Genomic DNA, 15,982 nt, shown 5'->3' with positions numbered 1-15,982 from the left:
AGAACAGACAAAAATGCCTGTGTTTTCTAACAGTCAGTTTGTGGCAGGACAGGCAGGATATATTTTCTTTGCTTATTTAGTACAGCTGAAAGCACAGGTTCTGTTGGGGATAGGCCTCAGAGCTTGCTTTCAGAGAAAGGGCATCTTTTGGGTTATCATAAGGTAAAGTGCAGGAACAGGATGGAACAGAAAATGAACATGTATCCTTGCTTTATTGAAAAACAGGTCAGGGACAAAATCTTGTTGGCTCCTCTTTTCTTCATCACTATTAAGTCTGCTCTGAAGGGTCTTGGAGGAATGTCAGTAGGGCACTGACAGGGCACTGTGCCATCTCTGCACCTGAAATGTAAGTTAGTGCTGCACTTACATCTTCCTCTGAATTCAGCAGCTGGTTTAGCTGTTGCTAAATCCAAAGGTGAGGATGCTGTGGTACTGGTGATGTACATTTTACACGTCACAGGATCTGAAGCTAGTTCAGACACTGCCACAATCCACCAAGTGCTTTCAGGTGACTGCTGAGCTCCTTCTGTCAAAGTCCTAGACTGGAGTCCAGGACATGGTGCCTGGGCACACAAAAAGCCCCATGCATAGCTCCATGTTTTCAAGAGTGCAGTACTGCAGAGTGGTCTTCCTGGGGGAGCAAGTGCAAGGGAAATAAAATCCTGAGATTATAAGTTTCCTTTGAAAATCCTGTCCCTGATTAAAGGAAATTCTGAGCTGAGAGAAGGATAGTTCTAATAAGTAATCAGGAATACCTGAGAGTTACATATAGCACTCCAGGAAACCAGGACCTTGATAAAATCTTACAGTTAACTTTAGCTTTTTCCACCTCTGTGATGATCATTTAAACAAAGGTTAAGTAGAACTTGGATCAAAATCACAGTAACATTTATTGTCACTGTAGGTTCTGAAAAACAAGAGCTCTGGCCAGCTCTGTAAGCTCTTTTCTTGCATTTGTTTATTATGGTAACAGCACCAGCTCATTATGAATTCATTGGGTGCTCCTGTGAATTTAATGCATTTACCCCTATACTCAGGTGTAGTTTAGCACCTGTGACTGGGAGTCTTTTGGTCAATCCAGCATTACTGGTTTTGTTTCCAGAAAATTAGTGGGAAGATCATTATAAGGCACTGAACAGCTGCAAAAGTAGTAGCAGGCATGTCTCAGGGAGGTAGAGGACAAGCTTCAGAAGTGCTTGGACTTCTGTTTGTTCAGTAAGAAAGATATTAGCTTGTCTTCCAAGACATTACATGCATCTGTTCAGGTCCTGATCCTATTTCCAGAGGAACCAATGGCAAAGCTCCCATTTATCCAAGTGGGAACAATTCAATAATCTTTAATATCTACAGTTCATCCTAAATGTCAGGAGGTGTTACGGAACACAACATGAGCATACACTGGAGTGGGGAAGATGAAGCAAAGTTTGATGTGAGGTTAATACGATCCATTAGCATAAAAATATTTGTTCTAAATTTCAGCAGTTGTGCTGCAAAGTGCTCTTGAGACTAAAAGACAAAGCTGCTTAAAGCAGGAAGAGAAAAGATTCTACAAGATACAGAAATTTAATTCCTGATCTCTTGAAAATCTTAACATAAATATTTGCTGAAAGCTCAAAGCAGTTAGAATATAGACAAATTTTATCTCTGCTTTTTAGGTACATAAATAGAAAACACAGCAAAGGACAAAATCACAGCCTGAGTTGTCCAGTTGGCAACAGCCCTCGCAGCTTGGACTTTCCATCCCCTACCCATGAACCTCCAGACTAGACATACTTTAATGACATTCCTTTATTAAGATTTTGTGTGCTGTAATTAGCTACCACACATTGGAAATTTGAAGCAGGGCCTAGTTGTTAGCTTCCATAGGCAGGATAGACAAAAATCAGCAGGGCAATGTCACAGATGTGGAGAATATTCCATGGAAAAGCCACTGTTTTCCCTTTGCTAAACAAAGAGTAGGTTGACAAGCCTGTACCTCAATATGGAAGGGGAAAAAATAACTATCATTTCAATCTCTCACCAATTTAAGTCCCTATAGATAGGTGTGTAGTTTTGCTGTTAGGTTGCTGCATTTTACAACATCCTGTTTTTTGGAAAATGAAGAACTGCAAAGCAAGATAAAGCCTATTGTAGCTGTCTCTGTTCCTACTATTTTCTAACAGTGTAAGTGTACTAAAATATTTGCTGCATCCTTTTTAACCCTGCTTCTTCAGCCAGTGAATCTTCCACAGTGTTCCCCAAACTTAAGTGGAATTGGAACTTCACTTTTATTTTCTTCTGAAATGAGAAGTACCGAGTGCCTCAGGGCCCAAGTAATATTTTCACTTCATCTTGATGTTACATGACATCTGTTGTAGATTTTCACATGACAAAACCACTGAGTAAGTTTTTAAAATTTTTTATTAGGGTGTTAGAATGCCAAAGACCACAATTTCTTTAGCAGATAATACAAGTATTTTACTGCTACAGTTCCCTGTTGCTGTTTCTACTGTTTTATTTTTGGCATAGAGAAAGAGGTTGTGTCTTTTGAAAGTGAATCCCTGCTTGTCAGGCATATAAACCCTTGGGCTGCCTTCAGTGTGATTTAAATTCAGCATCTTCCTTTGATGGCAGAGACAAGGATGAGCCCCTTGCAGATTTCCCACCTGCAGGAGATGTGCACAGGGACCTCACCCTGGTTATCAGCATCAATTCACTGTGTGTGCTCTCCTGCTAGTTCAAGGTGGTAACAACTGAAATGTGACCTTTCACTAGACTGCTTTAAAAGACTGCACCAACCCAAATGCTGCAGCCTCTATTTTAAATACATACTGCCTGGAAAAACAACTACTACAAAGCTGAATCCTATGAGGAGGTATTTGCACTCTGCTTCTTCCTCAGGGATAACAGAATGTGGCCAGGAGCTTGTATAGAACTCATTATTACCATTTTTACTTTATTAAAAAAATAAATCTATTGAGCATGGATTTAAACAAGAAAAAGTTGCAGAAAGTGATGTTACCCTGTCAACAGCTGCACAACAAAGCCATACTGACTGCTTTGAAAGAAGGGTATGCAGAGGACAACACCATATGCTCATAATTGGCTTTTTCTGCACCCTCCTCTTAAGTCTGAAAGTGCAGGCCAAGAAAGCATGCAGAGCTTAACCTTGGGGCATTTGTTTCCAAAGCATTAACAGTTCCAGTGGAGCACCACACAGTTCTGTACCAGGCATTTCGTGTGCACAACCGCTGGGGCCAGATTTGGAACATTAGTTTAGAAGTCAGATGATAAATTGCATTCCTTCCACATTCTGCCCACTTGCTTGGTTTTACATGTATTTCAGAGGTTCCATCCTGACATTTACCTGCCAACACTGCACAAGAACACTGCTGTGGTGTACCATCAAACCATTTCTGAGCAGACAGTGCCAACATAAAACGTAGCTTTTACCATCCAGGCGTATCACATCTTCAGAAGAACACCGCTCTTTTGTTCAACAGTTCACAAAGCCATCAGCAAATTAACAGCTTGAGAAGCCTTTCCAGCAAGCAACATTTCTGACCTTCATTTACCTAAGTTAGTCAACTGAGGGTAGACCTGTGCCCAACATTCTGCTGGTGCTGGAGCCCATTGCCATTCCCTGGGTTCTGTACCCTGCACCTGGGACAAACCCTGCCCTGAGCATGCAAGAACAGCACAATTCTTTCCCATGACCCTGTGCAACCACGTGTGCAAGCACCAGAGTTCACTCACAAAGAGCCACTCACCACCACAACCTTTCCCCCTCCAATCCAGGCCTATGAACCAATTCCTGTCCTTGCCATCAGCTACATCTGACCATCACACTTCCCTTGTAGAGAAAGCCAAGCTGTCACTCACCCACAGGTGAAATTACTCCAGACCAGAGTGCCAGTCAATGCTCTTGTAGAAGAGAAAGCTCACAGCTTACTCATTGCCTGCTCCCCTCTTTATAACCTTTCTCTGTACCTGCTCCCCTTCAGCAGGGCCCATCTGACCGCACCGTGCTGGGCAGGTGAGTGTGGCCTCTCTCAGCTGGCCTGGTGATTCCTGCAGCCCTTTCACTGTCAGATGAGCTGCCGCGGCCTCTGCATGTTTGCAGATGCTGTGTGATCAAGTACTTTCCTGCTGCACCTTCCTGCTGCTTCAAAAGATAAAATGTTGCAGAATAAAGTATAAATAACATTGATCCTATTTAAAATTGACAGAGCTCCAGTGCTATGCTACTTTATTGTATCTAAAATGAATTTGCAAATGTGATATATATTTTCTACTGACCCTGGATGTTTTATCATTAAAATCCTAGCACTCTTGTTCCAATGCCTTCATAATATATTAATATGACTATCTCAGCTTCTAGAAAACTAAAACATAACCTCATGGTCTTTTATATGCTGTAATTTCTCTTAGGGTATTAAAAAAATATTATAGCTATATCAGATTATTAACACTGAAAATGAGCCAGAGTCCCTAAAGCACCACTTAAAAATATCTGGAAGTCTTTGTCCTTTTGGAAATGTTTGGTTCTCAGATAATAACTTTGTTCCAGGTTTATGGAGAAAGTTAAGAGGTCTTCCCGCTTAATCCATTGCTGGTCTCATAAACTGCAGCCCAGCAGGAGAGCGTGCCCTGGGGTGACAGATGTTGCTGGAGCTGACAGAGAAGCAGTGTCAGCCCAAGCAGTGATCTGACCCATGAAGCTGCAGGAGAGGGTATTTTGTTTCCAACTAAGCTCAGATCCTTTGGTGAAATACCCTAAAGTGAGAACAAAAGCCAAATTATCTGTCATGTTCTTTACTGGACTAAGTCTAGCATCTGCATTTTGTTCCAATACATGGAATATTGCCAAAGTACATTACTAATAAACCTGGAGAATGTTTTTTCTGTACTTCTCTATTGTAGCCTTTCAGCTCTCCATGTGTCAACAGCACTCAGTGGGCTGTGATCCTTTGTTTGGCATAGTGTCTGCCCTTTTTACTCCTGCCAAAGCCCCCACTGCTGCCACGCACGTTTAGGTTCAACTGACCTGCAGGAGCTGATGTCTGGTACCCAGTCAGCCCTTACTGTGTTAGGATGGGCTGGGTGCCAGGGAAGTGTATCCTGTGGACTGGGTGAGTGTGGTCCTTGGACAACCTGCCACTTGGTCTGAGCCTGCAGGACCTGGGGGAGGTTGCCTGGACCCTCTCAGAGAAGCTCAGACACGCTTGCAGCTGTGTCAGGAGCCACACCTTGGTGCTGCCCTTTTCCCCATGTTAGTGTTCTTCTGTCACTACTACTGATCACTCAGTATGAAAGATCAAACTTAGGGGAAGCCTTGGGATTTTCTTTTGCAGTAACGTACGTGATGGAGAGCCCAAGTACAACTCTCTTCTATTTACCCAGAACTGGCAACTGGGAACAGCAGAAGGCAATTCTTGTCTCAGAAATCTAAGTGGTCCAGCACCACTCGCTGTTTTCCAGGGAGCCATTTCTGCCTAAAGAAATGAGTGTAATCAAGGACCAAGACAAGAAGCACAATCTCCAGCTGCTTGCAGAGCCCATGACCCCTCGAGCAATGCCTCTGCTCAGAGCCTTGTGAACCCAGCCTAGCAGCACATGACATTTAGTTCCAAAGCTGAACAAAAAGACCCGCAAAGAAAACTGCACTTTGGTTTTCTGATAAAGACAGGACTCTCCACCTTCTGACATTCAAAATTAATGAATATATATGTATTCTAGAATTAGTAGCTAAAAAAGCCACTCATTGAAGGCTCAGGTCAAATTGCCTCTGTTTGGTGTAGGGAATCAGCAAATGGTAATATCCTGTTATGTAAATTAAGGAAGTTGTGCAAGGACAGTTAAGGAAAGTTAGAAATGTGCTGAGATAATAGGTATCCACTTCCAATCACACAGAACCACAGAATCAGTTAGGTTGGAAAAGACCTCTGAGATCATCAAGTGCAACTTTGACTGAACATCACCTTGTCAACCAGTCCATGGCACCAAGTGCCACATTCAGTCATTTCTTGAACACCTCCAGGGATGGTGATTCCACCACCTCCCTGTGGAGCCCATTCCAAAGTCTAATCATCCTTTCTGTGAAGAATTTCTTCCTGAAGTCCAACTGAACCTCCCCTGGTGCACTTGAGACTGTGTCCTCTTATCCTATCACTGGTTGCTGGGAGGAGACCAACCCCCACCTGGCTACAAGCTCCTCTCAGGTAATTGTAAAGAGTGATAAGGTCACCCCTGAGCCTCCTTTTCTCAAGGCTAAACAACCCCAGCTCCCTCAGTTGCTTCTCACAGGACTAGCCCTTCCTTTAGACACTTCACCAGCTCCATTGCCCTTCTCTGAACTTGCTCTGCACCTCAATGTCTTTCCTGCAGTGAGGGGCCCAGAATGACACAGCGCTCAAAGCATAGTCTTACCCATGCCAAGTACAGGAGGACAATCAGTTCCCTGGTCCTGATGGCCACTAATCTTGATACAGGCCAGAATGCCATTGGCCTTCTTGGCCACCTGGGCACACTGTTGGCTCATGTTCAGCTGGCCACTGACCAGTTGTTGCTATATGAACAATCAAACACTTTATCTTCCTTCTAAGAGCCCAGTCTGAAAACAGTTTTTCCAAACTGAAGCTTCCACATATTCTGAGACTGCTGTTGCCATCTTAATTGGAAATTTATGACAGCCTGGATCAACTGTTTGCTATTACAGCCACACACTTCAGGGAAGAGAAGACTGGTATGATGCTTGACTGAAGGAATACTTTTTGAAGATGTGGAAGATTAGTTAGAGGTGCCAAGAGAAGGACTTCCCAGGTCTACTCTATACCGCAATATATTTTGAGGTGTCAGAATTGCACGCCATCCTTAGTCAGTTTAGACTGATCCTGAGAGCTGGCTGCACCAGAAATCCATGATCATCATTCTTATTTCTGCCATGGAAAGAGAAGTCTTTAATTGCACTCTTGCATTCTGTTAGCCACAATGAAATATTCCATCATTGCCAAAATGATGAAAGCTGTTCCTCCATCTATGCCTGGAAGCCATGAAAGCACTAGCTTTTGATATATTTAAACCTGAGTTCTTTAACACTTTGAATATCCAGCAGATTTTGCTTTTACTAATGCCACTAGCCCTGGATTCCAGGTTTATCCCATTGCACCTTTTCAGTACAGGAGTATCTTCTGACCAGATGGTCTTAAATTTGTGCTCCTAAATATTACAGAACTTGCACTGTCAGGAAAAAAGGTCCTTCCTTTACTTACCCATTTTACACAGAGAACAGTTACTTGGTACATAAACTCTATCACTGCCCAGTTGAAAGAGCTGACATAGTACTAACCTGGTTTCAGACCCGTCTAGGAGATTACATGATAGCTCCGGTATCAAGACACCTTTGTGATTTTGATCACCTACTTTTTATATGTCTGGAATGTAAAGTTATCAGCATAGAACTAATGAAGCAGAGAGTTCTATAAAAATGGCAAGTGAGTTATTGCAATTGCTTTAGGCAAAGTAATCTACTTCTGCAAAGTCACAGACAGGGAAGGTTTACTCGTTGCCTAAATTTTATAAAGAAAGAAAAGCAGAACATGAAAGCAACCCTGCTTTCCCTCCAAACTCAGTTTTTTTCTTCTCCTTACTGCTGCCTCACAAACCAGCAACCAAAAAACCAATTTCTTTTAAAGGAAAAGGATGGGATGGAACTACACTGTGAAGTGAAGGAGAAGGTAAGGTTAAAGAGAAGGTTATTAACTAAAATTATATTGCAGCTTAGGGAAGAAGAGTAACAGTCTAAAGATGTAATGGATTGCAGAAAACCAAAACATAGCTGTTTAAATTGTATTTTTATATTTGATTGATCAGGCAAATGTGTTACTTTAGAGATAAGGCAAAAGTTATCACATTGAGAGATGGTTTCTGGCCACACCATCATCTTGTTAAAAAGATGCAGTACTCAAGGGCTCTGCTTGTTTATTAAAAGCATCCATTTTGTTTCCACAAGAAAAATAAAAATCATTGCTTCAGAAAAGGGTGTGACAGAACTGTAAAGACAGGGTTAGTTTACATCTGTGAAATGACAGGGATCCTGATTCTTCTTACTAAATGTCATTGTCCGTCACACAAGAGTCCTGCTAATTTCAGCATAACTCCTTTATTGCTCAAGAGATACTAACTGGAGTGTGTCAGCTGCACAATTCACATGTAGAGGTTTAACTTCTGCAGATGAATCTGATCTAGCTGTGGAGTGGTAAAAAAAATGGAGCAAAGCCAGTGAGAGCCTCCAGCTTCCTGAGTCTGAGGTGTCTCAGCAGCACAGAGCACCTGAGCAAGGTGGGTCACAGCTCCTTTGGGTTCGTCTGTCCGAGATGGGCCCAGGGTGCCCCAAAGCAGGGTCACATGCTGTGGGGCTGACATCATCTCTCAGCATCTGGCCTGATGTTGCAAGTCTGGCACTGTGGCTTCCTGACACATTTACAGCAGAGGTGGCACTCACTGTGCACATACTGCTTGGGAGAGCAAGTTTGCTGCACCCTGGTTATGCTGGTTCCTCTGTGCAGGACCCATATGTACACCCTTCAGGAGGGCATTGCACTTGTCAGGGACCGGAAGAATCAGAGTTGCTGCAGCATTAGCATGAGGGTCACCCAGGAAATCCCAGCTCGAGGCACATTAACCTGTCTAAACTTCTTGTTGGGCTTAGGTAAAGCTCCTCACCAAGGCAAAACTCCTGCTGAGGTCTTATCTCAATGCTGCCAAGCAGTAAGACAGGAGACAATGGGCAGAAACTCATGCACAGGAAGTGCCACCTGAATGGGAAGAAGAACTTTACTGTGTGAGTGACTGCACTGGAGCAGACTGCAGTCCCCCTCACTCAAGAACCGTCTGGACACAATCCTATGCCATGTACTCTGGAATGACCCTGCTTGAGCAGGGAGGTTGGACCAGATGACCCACTGTGGTTCCTTCCAACCTGACCCATTCTGAGATTCTGTGCTCCTATATTTGCTTGAACTGGCAGTGGGGAGAGAGTCCTTGCACTGAGCAACTGTGGCTTCATAATTCTGCTTTTAGACCCCAGTATGCCAAAGGCACAGGGTAGGATGGAGAAGTACCTAACTGTCTTCACATGTGTTTCATCTCCCCTGCTGTTCACAGAGCCTGAAGACAGAATACTGTGAAAAGGGCGTTTGAGGACTGAGCTGTCTTTCTCTTCAGCACAGTACTGCCTGCTTTTAATGTTCACAAAGCTTTAGATGGTCAAAGATGTACATGGCTGAGATTTCTCCTGGTCTGTATTCCCTGCCACAAAGGAATTCCTCCAGGCTCCTTTGGCTTCCTTCTTGAGCTCCTCAGAGACCTCTGCTGCTGTCCCTGGCAGCAGACCAAGGGGTAACAGCTTCAGTTAAAATTCTCCTTGTACCTAAAAAAATCCCATTGATCAGCCACGTCTGTCAGTGCCAACACCTATTTGAAGCTGGCACTCTTTGAATGTCTGGCTTTTTATTCAGGTTTCAGGTATGCCATGTAAAGAAAACCCCAGAGGCTTATTTTTCTTTATTTCATCCTGCTGAAAAGAAAACCTGCTGCAGCTGAACACCTCCTGAAAACATCATTTCAGATCCATATCAGGCCAAGCCTGAGAGGTCCTATTCCTGCTCTTCAGGTCTGTAGGTCAAGCAAAACAAAATAAGAGATAACACTCACTGAATAGTCAAATGCCTGGCAGAGTGAGCAGAAACTGCTGAGCAATGCAACAACAGCGTCAAAGTCTCAGAAAAAGGCAGTGGCACATCAGGATATTAATGGTTAACACTGGTAATCAATTTATTCTGCCAGGATAGGGGGAAACATTGTCTTTTGGTGCTGGAGCTGAGGATGAAGTGTTAATCACTGAATTTTATAAATGCTGTTTACAGAGTAATGATGCAAACTCTGTGCTCCACTGAGATGTTGGATATCTCCACTGAGTATTCTTGAAAGGGTAAAAATAATGTAAAATAAACAGAATAAAACAAAAGTCCCCAAGAAAAATACAGTAAGTCCAAGGTCGGAAGGAAAGATCCTTCCCTCACTTGGGAGAAGGCAGGAGGAGTCCATGATGTCCTACTCTGCTTCTGCATTTAGCTGAAGTCTCTGAACACAGACCAGTGAGCTACCCCTAGCAGGGCAGAGTTGGGCACACCAACTCAGAGACATTCAGACTGGGGTGAGAGGCCCTGGGTCATCCTCAGTTGCAGTGGTGCAAATTCAGGTCAGTTCCTTTAAGTAAACCAGAGGTATTTTGGATTTATACCTACGTGCTTACTGGCAGGGCTTAACCTGTTGCACTGAAAGATCCTAATCTTGCTTTAATGCCCATGGGATATTGACTTCAACAATATTCTCTATGCTTCATTTCTCAGCATTGCAAAACAACTTAACGGGTCATACACTTAGGGGAGCACTTCCAGTAATTTCTAGCTTACATTCTCACTCTTTCACAACACCAAAATGTCACTGGCTTTAGCCTTTTCAATATTGTTTCCTCTGAGAGCACGCAAGGAAAAAAGAAGGTAAAAAAACTCTTTTATTTAAATAATACCATTCACCTATTACCTTTGAGCATGGAAGAAGAGTCATATAAAGGCCCTTCCACTTACCTTTTCTCTGAGCAGCCTGAAAACCCCACTTATTCCTTTATGATTGACATAGTTTGTTTAGTGTGAGCCTTATTCCCTTCTTGTTCACACATTTATCAAGCAGGAAGGTTTGCTATAGGTGACATCAGTGGAATTTTATCAGCAGAAAAGCAAACAAAAATGTAAGTACAACTGACAGAAAAGGCAGCATCTGAAAGCAAAAATATGCATTTGGGGTTACTGGAATGAAATAAATGAAACTTATACTTGTCTACTTGTAGCTATATTCCTTTGAAGCATTACAAAACCCCGTGAAAATCTAGATCTTAGAGACTGTATAACCACTTAGAGAGTTAATGTGCATAAACATATATAAAATGAGTGTTTGCTTTTTTTCCTGCACAGCCTTTTTATTGTGTTACTGTATAAATCAGACCTATTTTATTTTTGCTTGCTAAGCCTTGTACTCCTTTTAAAGCATTTCAATGAATGAATACATATTTCCAGATCCTTACAGCCTTAAACCACCAATTTATTATTGTATTTTCACAGAAAAAAAAGGCCTTCCAGACATTTTTCTATGAAGCATATTATTGAGGATAGAACTGGCAGATTTAATGGCTCAAAATATGATTTCCAACTTGGGAGGTGCATGATAAATCTGAGTGTACAGTATCATGTCATAAAAGAGTAGAGAGGCTTTACAGGCAAACTGGAAGCTCCCCAGCCCGGCACTGTTACGGTGGCAGCCACGCTGATGACAGACACACTTCTCTGAAGAACAAAAGTGTTTTCTCTTTTGCTCCTGCTGGTACCCAAGAGCATATGGCCATTGTTGCATGGACAAGACAGCTACAAGTCAAGTCAGATTCGTGCAGAAACCAGGAGAAAAATCACCCTGCTCACTCAAAGCGTATGGATCCAATGAGGCTTGAAAGCCGGGCTGAGAAGAGGGCTCCACACGCTCTGCTGGCAGCAAGGGGCTGTGTGTCTCAGGAAGGGTGATCCTGCAAAACGGCGATGAAAAATGATGTCTCCCTCATGCCAAATGCGAGTAAAGGCTCGTTTATAGAGAGCAGGATGAGCCAGAGTGTTGTGGAAGGTGCTGCATCAGGATTAAGCTCCAGATTTAGCAATCTCCCATGAAGCAAAACCACAGGCAAGGCAGGGAAAAGTTGCAGGGCAGAGAACAGAGGAGTGCTTACCAATTTTTTCTTCTAATTGATTAGACTTCTATTAGACAACAAAGCCCTGGCTGTCTGTGCTGGATGTTGTACACCCAGAGAGCTGCTTTGCAGGCACACTGTGCCTCTTGCCTGCAGCAATGCCTTTGTAGTCACACGTGGCACTGGTTCTGAATGTTCAGGAGGTGAAGAAATACCGCCTTTCTCCACGTAAGACACAGTCTGTTGTTTTTTCTTGCTGCTCTTACATCAGTCATGACTTTCTTGGTGGGCCCATGTGTATTTGCACTTTATTACTTATCCAAAACCCTTGCAGATGGATGTTCTGCCCTCAGAGACCACGGAGGTTATGAGCACGAGTAGTGCACTGTCCAAAAGTGATTAGCTCTACTTCCAAAAGGGGACTTCAGTGAGAAAATGCATCCCAGGCCTTGGTCCTTGCCAATGACACAACAGCTCTGGCTGTAATGTGGATGTCTGTCTAATGGGCACTGGGCTAAGACCAATAAAATAGAATTCATACAGGCCACTGAACAGCTTTGGATATTAATGACTTTTGATTAAACTGGACCAAGTTGCATCTGTATTTTATTAACATCATGTACAGAGTGAGTAGAATTCCAGACGGAGTAGAGAGTAAGTTTTTCCTCTTGTTTTGCCCATAATTGCAAATACTTAAATTGTACTTGTATCTGGTTTATGATTGACCTTAAACTCTGTGCATTTGCTATAGTGGAACATTGTAATTTCTAGGGAGCGGAAAGATCACACAGATCCGGTCAATAATCTCTATGATGCAAATAAAAATAGTACTGTAAGTGTTCAGATAAATACTTCTTTCCATTTTGTCTTTTCATTTTTATTGCTTCCTCAGGTCACTTGAAATGAAATTGTCCTTCACAGGTCAAGCTATGGCTGCTTTGCAGACAGCAAAAAAGATAGTGCTTTAGATCATTAGAGCCCTGGCGATGTTACAGCAATCCAAATGATTTGCATTTCTCAGGGAAAGGCTTTTATTTCTGAACTGTTCACCTATCATAGATCTAAAAATGTACCTTTTCTCTCATGAAAATGCCTGAGCTCAGAATTGGAAAAAAAAGAAAAAAAAAGACATATTGCTAGCTTTGACATGCCACCTCTCCATCAGCTCCCCGAGGAGCTGCCCACTCCAATTTGGGTGGAAGTGTTGGTGATGGAAGAAATGAGCACTTTGTGTAGGTGAGTTGTATTGGGACTCAGTGGAAAATGTGGAGGGGAGGTGGGAGACAGCCACAGCTCAGGGACCAGACAGGCCTTCTGCTCTGCATCACACCTCCCTCACAAGAAGGGCTTCTGCCTGGCTGCTCTGGAGTCCAGAAGCTTTTTGTCAGCTGGCTGCTGGCAGGCAAAGCTGTGCAGCTTTGGGAGAGTTTGAATCTGAAGTGGATGTTTTAATGAGGCTGTCTCACAGCTCCATCAGACAGGAGACACACAGTCTGCACACCTCAACTCCCTTCTCCACATCTCCTCTGGCAGTGGGTGACACTCCCTGCCACATCATGGACGTGATGGGGACACAGCAGGTGCTCAGACTGTGAACAAGAACTGCGGATACAGACCCGTGGCATCTGTAGGGGGTGATGCCATCACTGCCCTTTCTTGCTTCCAGTATTTTGCACTATGTTTTGCTTTCCTGTGAGGTTCCCTTTTGTCAAAGAGGGATCCCTTCCTCTGGGAAGTGTGTGGCTGAGGCTGGGAGCTGCCTAGAGGAGACTTCACTTCCCTGGAATATCTTTAGATGGTTCTTGCCCTCAGCCCTTGCTGTGGCTGCCACTGGTGCCACCAAGAGAGGCTGGAACATGTTAACTGTGGAGTTGAAGTCAGGCTCAGGAGAAAAATGAAGATTTGTGAAAACAGTATATGGCAAAAGTTAATGGAAAAGAGTGCCCCATTGCTCATGGAGAGGTTATTGCATTTTTAAGGCATTTATGAACAAATAAAGTGCATCTGCAACTGGAGAAAGAGCATACCCCACCACCTGCCATGTTCCCCTCCCCATCTTCCAGCAATCCTCTTACTTATTAGCATTTCAACACTGCTTTTCTTTGAAGTACAAACTGTATTTTACTAATACTATTTCCATTCATGCTGTGGAAATAAAACTTATGACAGTGTTGATTTCTCAGATCTCCTCAGAGTTTTTGAAATTTGCATTAGATTATTCTAATCACTTAGCCTCGTTGTATATATTTACACAAGAACTTTTGATGTTTAAACAGATCAGGCTGCAATGAGACGTGCAGGGGGAAATATATACCCCAAAGAAAAGGAATGCTCTTTTTTCTCAGACCACATCTTCAACCACAAGTTTTCAGATGAAACCATGGGTCAATGCCTTATGGGACCTGAGGGAATGACTGTAAGACTGGAAAGATGGAGGGATTGTCTTTGCCTTCAGAGACAGCAGGAAGAGATGGAATGGGGCTGGGCCACTACGAATGCGAGGAAGGTGGTGAGGACTTACTTGTCCCCTCACATCCTTTATCACCAATGTGACCTGTGCTCCTGGCCATCTGACAGAAGAAATTGTCCAGTCTGAGCCCTGTACCTACAGATACAAATTTCTGGGGACTGAGCAGAAGGATTGGCTGCCAAATCCTGGCTCTACTGAGTTCACTGGGAATAGAAAAATATCAAAAAGCAAAAAGCCTGGGACTGTGGTGCAGTTGTGCTAGCTCATGGCAGGCAGGCACGTCCTGCAGGACCTGCGCTCCTGCAGGCAGGAGGCAGGACATCTGGGAAACGTTTGCAACCATATGCTCAAATTAGTTAATTTGGTCTCAGGGCTGGCTCTGTTAGATCCAGAATGAGAGGAAACAGAAGGAACCTTTACACAGTAAATGTGACTAGAAAAGGGTTGTGGCCAGACAAAGGACAAATAGATCTCTCGAGGACTGAAGAAGACAATCTTTGTGGAAGGTGTGGGAAATTGCCAGATATCTCACATGAAGTTTACCTTTGCAAAGGCTTGGGATCATACTTACATTTGCATGTTGGGATAGAAAGAATATTTTCAATTCTTGAAGTACTGTAAAGGAGGAATATTCTGGATTAGGGCGCTGTTAACTTATTTTACAACGAAATCTGGAGCAAATCATCCATTACCCAACATATTACCCTGAAGACTGTAAAAGCTGTGGAAAACTGTGTCAACACAGTTTTGATTCTGTAACTTGAGCTCGTGAAGTCTGTGGGTAAGGACCTTGAAAAATGAAGAAGCCTGTTCCAAGAACATGCACTTCCATAAATCAGTGACAGGTGAGAGCAGACTTTCCGAATCACACACTGAAACTGATCTATCCACTTAGACATGCAAATATCATGTTTTGAATAAGTCTAACATTCTGAGTTGTCACCAGTAAAAACAGCTTTCTCCAAAGGCACGTTGGAATTTTCAGCTCTTCTAAGCTTGTAAACCATGTAAAGTCATGGAAAAAATTACAGAACAAAACCAGACTACTCTGCTTTATAAGAATTCAGAGATCTAAGGAGGTTTTTAAGAAAACATTTTCTGCTTTGGAACCTTTTCACAAAGAAGTATTTCTGGAAGCACAGCTCCGTCCCTACCTAGAACTACCTTGAACCAGGGCAGCCAGGGCGTTCCTGGGCTGGAAGAGAGTGGGCTCATTGCAAGTGCTGGATGGGCAGTCACCAAACTCCTACTGCCCTCTGAGGATGCAGCAGCAGGAACACCCTGGGGCTTTCATTCTGACTGATTTATTTTGTCCTTGTTCCTAATTTGCAAGTTACGTGCCTTCCTGCACTGATAAGGAGATGCTGCGACCCGTGAGAGGAACAGTCAGGAGGGCAAGAGGCCATTTCTCACCTTCAAGTACCTGAATTTGTGAAGTAATTGGAAACACCATGAGATTCATAACTTTCTCCTCCACAAAAGAATGGAAACATTTAGTTAGCAGAACCATTTTGACTTACGCTCCCAGTACCACTTCAGCTCCAAGTCTGTAGAAGGAGGAATGCATTCGGATGCCTATCCAACATCAGCAGGAACATCCACTGGTGACACGTTTGTAACACATTAGGGCTAAAGCCTCTTGCTGTAGCTCTTCAAGCCTAAATAGGATCTCATACCAATTCTACCCTGAAATCTCATGGATGTCTTGTAGCTTTCTTGTGCCAATAATCACCTTTCCA

At 43.2% G+C, this 15,982-nt stretch overlaps 1 long non-coding RNA gene across 3 annotated transcripts in view; it reads right to left on the bottom strand.

The window, feature by feature from the left end:
* Positions 1 to 10,847: 10,847 nt before the first annotated feature.
* The window catches only part of LOC139672137 (uncharacterized), a 62,540-nt gene continuing 57,405 nt past the window's right edge, over positions 10,848 to 15,982 (bottom strand). For 2 of the 3 annotated variants that reach the window (XR_011697868.1, XR_011697869.1), the window contains 2 exons: positions 14,815 to 14,858; positions 10,848 to 11,614 (listed from right to left, as the gene is read on the bottom strand). This is a non-coding gene — a long non-coding RNA (uncharacterized lncRNA). The remainder of the gene's footprint in view (positions 11,615 to 14,814; positions 14,859 to 15,982) is intronic. The other variant, XR_011697870.1, reaches the window with a different exon arrangement.

This window comes from Pithys albifrons, chromosome 5, assembly GCF_047495875.1.
Source record: "Pithys albifrons albifrons isolate INPA30051 chromosome 5, PitAlb_v1, whole genome shotgun sequence".
In the NCBI taxonomy this organism is placed as follows: Eukaryota; Metazoa; Chordata; class Aves; order Passeriformes; family Thamnophilidae; genus Pithys; species Pithys albifrons.
Note: the sequence above shows the minus strand (reverse complement) of the source record. Positions and strands in the feature narration are given on the sequence as shown.